Below are 6,000 nucleotides of genomic sequence, written 5' to 3'. Positions count from 1 at the left end.
CAATCCCACAAGAAGGCAGGAAACTGAACACAGCTCGATATTTAAAGCCAGAAACTGAATTTAGCTTGATCTTACAGTCATACAAAGCCATGAACTGAACAGGGCTCAATGTCACAAGACAGGAAATTGAACAAAGCTCAATGTTCCAACAAGACAGGAAGCTTAACATAACTTGATTTTCAAAACCAGAAAGTAAGCACAGCTCAATGTCACAGCAAGAAAGGAACAGAGCTGATGAAAAATAATGTGGCACAACACGTCCTGAGAGTCTTCGAGAGATGAAGAGAATATAAAATAAGAATGGCTGAGATTGAGACTTAATGTGAACTCAGTGCGCCCACAATGACATCTCAGTCACTCTGAGGCGTGTATCTGCAAATGCAATTGCCACTTATTTGTTTCCTGGGCCACTTTCACTTGCGTCACGTCTCTCATAAATCCAACATTGCTCCATTTTGTCCAGCCGCTGTTCCCCCAAGGAATATTTCCCCCATTACTATTCAACGTTGCTCAATGACAGTACACTATCTCAGCTGAGAGTATGGAACTATTACCCCCTGCAAATGACCAACAAAATGTGAAACGACTCGCAGAGCCTTAAAGGGTAGGTTAGTCTTTGATCACACATTTTCTAGCAGGACCAGCTGGTAAAGGAGTGTACTCCTTTTTTCACAAATACCTTTTTTAATATATATTTTTTATACATAACAGTAACTGTATAAAAGGGGGTAAATATGGGTTGCTTATTAAAGGTGTAACCTGAGACAGATGGTAAAAATCTGTGTTCACACAGGCAAACCAATTCTGATATTTTCCCCAATTATTTGCAAAAGAACTGATCTGATTGGTCAAAAGAGCAATTGGTGGAAAAAGATCAAAGCTGCATTTTATTGATGGCAATAAAAGGACACTCTAAAAATGTGCAGTTTTGTCACACGACACAATGTCACAGATGTCTCAAGTTTCAAGGGAGCGTTCAATTGGCATGCTGACTGCAGGAATGTCCACCAGAGCTGAATGCACAGAAATACCATGACGTGATCCTGAGGCCCGTTGTCGTGCCACTCATCCACCGTCATCACTTCATGTTTCAGCATAATAATGCACAGCCCCATGTCGCAAGGATCTGTACACAATCTCTGGAAGACAAAAATGTCCTGGACTGTATACGCACCAGACAAAGAGCATGTTTGGGATGCTCTGGATCGACGTGTATAACTTCGTGTTCCAGTTCCCACAAATATCCAGCAACTTCACACAGACATTGAAGAGGAGTGGGACAGCATTCCACAGGCCCCTATCAACAGCCTGATCAACTCTATGTGAAGGAGGCTATGTATGTGAGAGGTTATAGACCTACAGTCTGTGTCCAGTTTTCAGTTTCCATTTAACCCATTTGAACAGTAAGCTACTGTACAGTTTCCTTGATGTGCTATAGGACTATTGGAAGTCCCCATCTTGTTGAATTTGTATAGCCCTCACAATCATCACACATAACATAGCTGGCACTGCCATCATCCTCTTTTACCAGTTCACCAAATCTCTTCCAAACATTACTTTTATGGCACTCCCTTCTCTTTATTTTCAACTCTCCATTTCGCAACTTTTCTCTTATTGTATATAACTTCGACATTGTCCTTTTTGCCTCTGTGGATTGAAGTTAACTTTTTCTGCCCGTTCCCAAAATAATTTGGTGATTGGCGTGTAGGTTATTCGGCATGCATACAGTTAGGCCCTGAAGTTTATGCTTATGCACGAATACCAGATAGCCTAAAATAATGAAAGAAAAACCTCAATGTAGCCTATAGATATATATTGCACAAGAATTACACATTTATGGATTTTTTTAAGATCATGTTTTTCTCTGTATTCAACCTGCCTGCCACCCACCAACCCTTTATCCTAACCTGGTCTCAGAGCATTTAATATTACTCTGTATGTAAATCTGAGATACTCCATTTAGTATGATATGTTACATTTTGTAGGATTACATAAGACAGATGGTTACTTAAGGTAAATATGAAAGTAGGGTGGTTGGTCAGGGTTGATGGGTAGCCATATAACGCAAACATCTAGCAACCCACCGTCTAGCAAATCTTATCACGGACAACTTCAGCATTTTAGATAATTAGCAACTTTTCAACTACTTTCCCTAACCCTAAATATAATTTGGCAATGTGTTTTTTTTGTGTGATAATCCTGCACATACAGTTCCTTCAGAAAGTATTCATAGCCCTGGACTTTTCCACATTTTCTTGTGTTACAGCCTGAATTGAAAATGGATTACATATGGATTTTGTGTCACTGGCCTACAAACAATACCCCATAATGTCAAAGTTGAATTTTGTTTTTAGAAATGTTTGTTTTGGCAAGCGTAAAGAAGTTCATGAGTTTAGCAACTCTGTGTGCATTAAAAGTGCTTAACAGGATTTTTGAATGACTACCTCATCTCTATACCCCACACATACAATTTGTGGGGTATCTGTAGGGTCCCTCAATCGACCAGTGAATTTCAAACACAGATTCAACCACAAAGACCAGGGAGGTTTTCCAATGCCTCGCAAAGAATGGCACCTATTGGTAGATGGGTGAAAATAAAACAAAGCAGACACTGAATACCCTTTTGAACATGGTGAAGTTATCCAAACTTATACTTTGGATGGTGAATAAATACACTCAGTCACTACAAAGATACAGGCGTCCTTCCTAACTCAGTTGCCAGAGAGGAAGGAAACCGCTCAGGGATTTCACTATGAAAACACTTTAAAAAGAGTCGTTTTTGAAAACTGAGGATGGATCAACAATAATAAAATAAATGACAAATATTCCAAAACATGCATCCTGTTTGCAATAAGGCACTAAAGTTATGTTATGGGTATACTTGTCATCGGCAAGGACTAGGGACTATTTTTTTTTTTATAAAAGAAACTGAATAGAGCTAAGCACAGGCAAAATCCTAGAGGAAAACCTGGTTCAGTCTGCTTTCCAACAGACACTGGGAGACAAATGTACCTTTCAGCAGGACAATAACCTTAAACACAAGGCCTAATATACAATGAATGTTCCTGAGGGGTCTAGTTACAGTTTTGACTTAAATTGGCTTGACAATCTATGGCAAGTCTTCAATTGCTGTCTAGCAATGATCAACAACCAAATTTAGAGCGCTTGGAGAACTTTAAAAATAAAGTTCAAAAAAGCTCTTAGAGACTTACCCAGAAAGACTCACAGCTGTAATCACTGCCAAAGTTGATTATAACAAGTATTGACTCAGGGGTGTGAATACTTATGTAAATTAGATATTTCTGTATTTAATTTTCAATACATTTGCCAACATTTCTAAAAACATGTTTTCAAATTGTTATTATGGGGTATTGTGTGTAGATGGGTGAGAGAAAAATATACTCATCAAAAAACGAAACGTTCCCTTTTCAGGACCTTGTCTTTCAAAGGTAATTCGTAAAAATCCAAATAACTTCACAGATCTTCATTGTAAAGGGTTTTTAAACACTGTTTCCCATGCTTGTTCAATGAACCATAAACAATTAATGAACATGCACCTGTGGAATGGTTGTTATGACACTAACAGCATTCAGACGGTAGGCAATTAAGGTCACATTCATGAAAACTTAGAATACTAAAGAGGATACTAATGAGGCCTTTCTACTGAAAAACACCAAAAGAAAGATGCCCAGGGTCCCTGCTCCTCTGCGTGAACGTGCCTTAGGCATGCCGCAAGGAGGCATGAGGACTGCAGATGTTGCCAGGGCAATGAATTGCAATGTCTGTACTGTGATAAGCCTAAGAAAGCGCTACAGGGACACAGGACGGACAGCTGATCATCCTCGAAGTGGCAGACCACGTGTAACAACACCTGCAAAGGATTGGTACATCCGAACATCACACCTGCGGGACAGGTACAGGATGGCAACAACTGCCCGAGTTACACTAGGAAAGTACAATCCCTCCATCAGTGCTCAGACTGTCTGCAATAAGCTGAGAGAGGCTGGACTGAGGGCTTGTAAAGCCTGTTGTAAGGCTGGTCCTAACCAGACATCACCAGCAACAACGTCACCTATGGGCAGGAACCCACCGTCGGTGGACCAGACAGGACTGGCGAAAAGTGCTCTTCACTGATGAGTCATGGTTTTGTCCCACCAGGGGTGACCCCTGGACAAGGCAGTTAACCCACTGTTCCCTGGTAGCCTTTCATTCTAAATAAGAATGTGTTCTTTACCTACTTGCCTAGTTAAATAAAGGTTAAATAATAAAAACATCACTTTGGAACTAAGCAATTAAAATTAATACCTGACCATGAATGCCGTGTTCAGACAGGCAGTCCAATACTGATGATTTTTCCATTAATTGGTGTTTTGACCAATCACATCAGATCTTTTTCAAGAGCTTTTGTGATTGGTCAAAAGACACATTTGTGAATAAAAGATCAGAATTGACTGTCTAAATGCAGCCTAAAATACAGTGGAACATTTTAGCCGTGCATGGCATGATGACAATAGTTGAATAAATCAGATGAGTAAACAGAGATGATTAGGCTGAGAACAACACAAGACATTGAGAAAACACAAATACCTGTACATACATTTGTTCCTTATTAAACTATGACCAGTTGCCTACTCACTGGAGTTTGATTTTCTGGGGCTACCGGATAACGTCACTGGCTCCACGGAGACCTAAATTGTGAATGTCTTCCCTTTGACTAAAGCGGAAAACATTTATTAGAAACAGTGTATCACAACACATTTTCTGTCTTTATATTATTAGCATCCCCATTAGCTGTTGCAAAAGCAGCAGCTACTCTTTCTGGCGACCACACAAAACATGAAACATGACATAATACAGAACATTAATACACAAGAACAGCTCAAGGACAGAACTACATCAATTTAAAAAATAAATGAAGCCTGTGGACAGACTTACTCGGGAATTAGTTGTAATGAGTGTTTGGTTCAACAATGCATGTCAAGTGTGCCCAGTTCATCTTGATGTAATTCCAGTGAGATGATCCAGAGGTTCTGTCCTCCCTGGCCAAAGTCCCAAAGTATGTGGTCCAAAATATTTTATAATAAATATGATCTTCCTTGCGTACATAAGAGTTGTTTGGTTCGTGTCAGAAGCAGGGCGGGTTTCTAGGAAGTCTGCACTGTTCTGTAAATATGATCTCATGTACTGCAAACAGGGTCTTCACTGCAATCTCAAAGTGCAATGTAATTCAGTGAAGATATGGACTATTAATCGAAGGTACAAGTTAACTAGATATTCGGCAGCGTAGCCTAGTGGTTAGAGCGTTGGACTAGTAACCGGAAGGTTGCGAGTTCAAACCCCCGAGCTGACAAGGTACAAATCTGCCATTCTGCCCCTGAACAGGCAGTTAACCCACTGTTCCCAGGCCGTCATTGAAAATAAGAATGTGTTCTTAACTGACTTGCCTGGTTAAATAAAGGTCAAATTAAATTCTCCCTGAGACTGGTTGAAAGGAAGTGTTTGAGTCTTTTGTGTAAGACACTGGAGGTCTTTACATTCATAGTGGAACTGGCGAGATTCCCTCAGTAATATGGGTAATGTTCTCGAATCCTTTCTTAAATTATCCCAGCTTTGTGTAGCTGTATGTGACACAGGAAATAGGGCCAGTTTTCCTGGTCCAGATTAAGCACACACCGAGACTAAAAAGCTTTTTCAATGGAGTCTCCATTGTCCACGCGTTTGATTAAGTCGTCTTAGGTCTCTATTCAATCTGTATCGCTGAAGCGTTACAGATTGCGCAATAGAAATGTAAAGGTAATTTCCGATTGTGCTGACATATGTAGCGTTTACCGTGAATGCTAATGCGGGAACCATACCTTTAAATTTCAATCACATTGTAATGTTGAATTTCAGCGATACAGATTGAATAGAACCCTTAATTTGTGCCTGGGAAATGGGCACTAAAGAGTTCAGGGAGTAAAATAATCTGTATACCACACACTGTAAAAAAATATACAATTT

Source organism: Oncorhynchus keta, chromosome 20 (genome assembly GCF_023373465.1).
Source record: "Oncorhynchus keta strain PuntledgeMale-10-30-2019 chromosome 20, Oket_V2, whole genome shotgun sequence".
Taxonomy (NCBI): domain Eukaryota; kingdom Metazoa; phylum Chordata; class Actinopteri; order Salmoniformes; family Salmonidae; genus Oncorhynchus; species Oncorhynchus keta.
Note: the sequence above shows the minus strand (reverse complement) of the source record.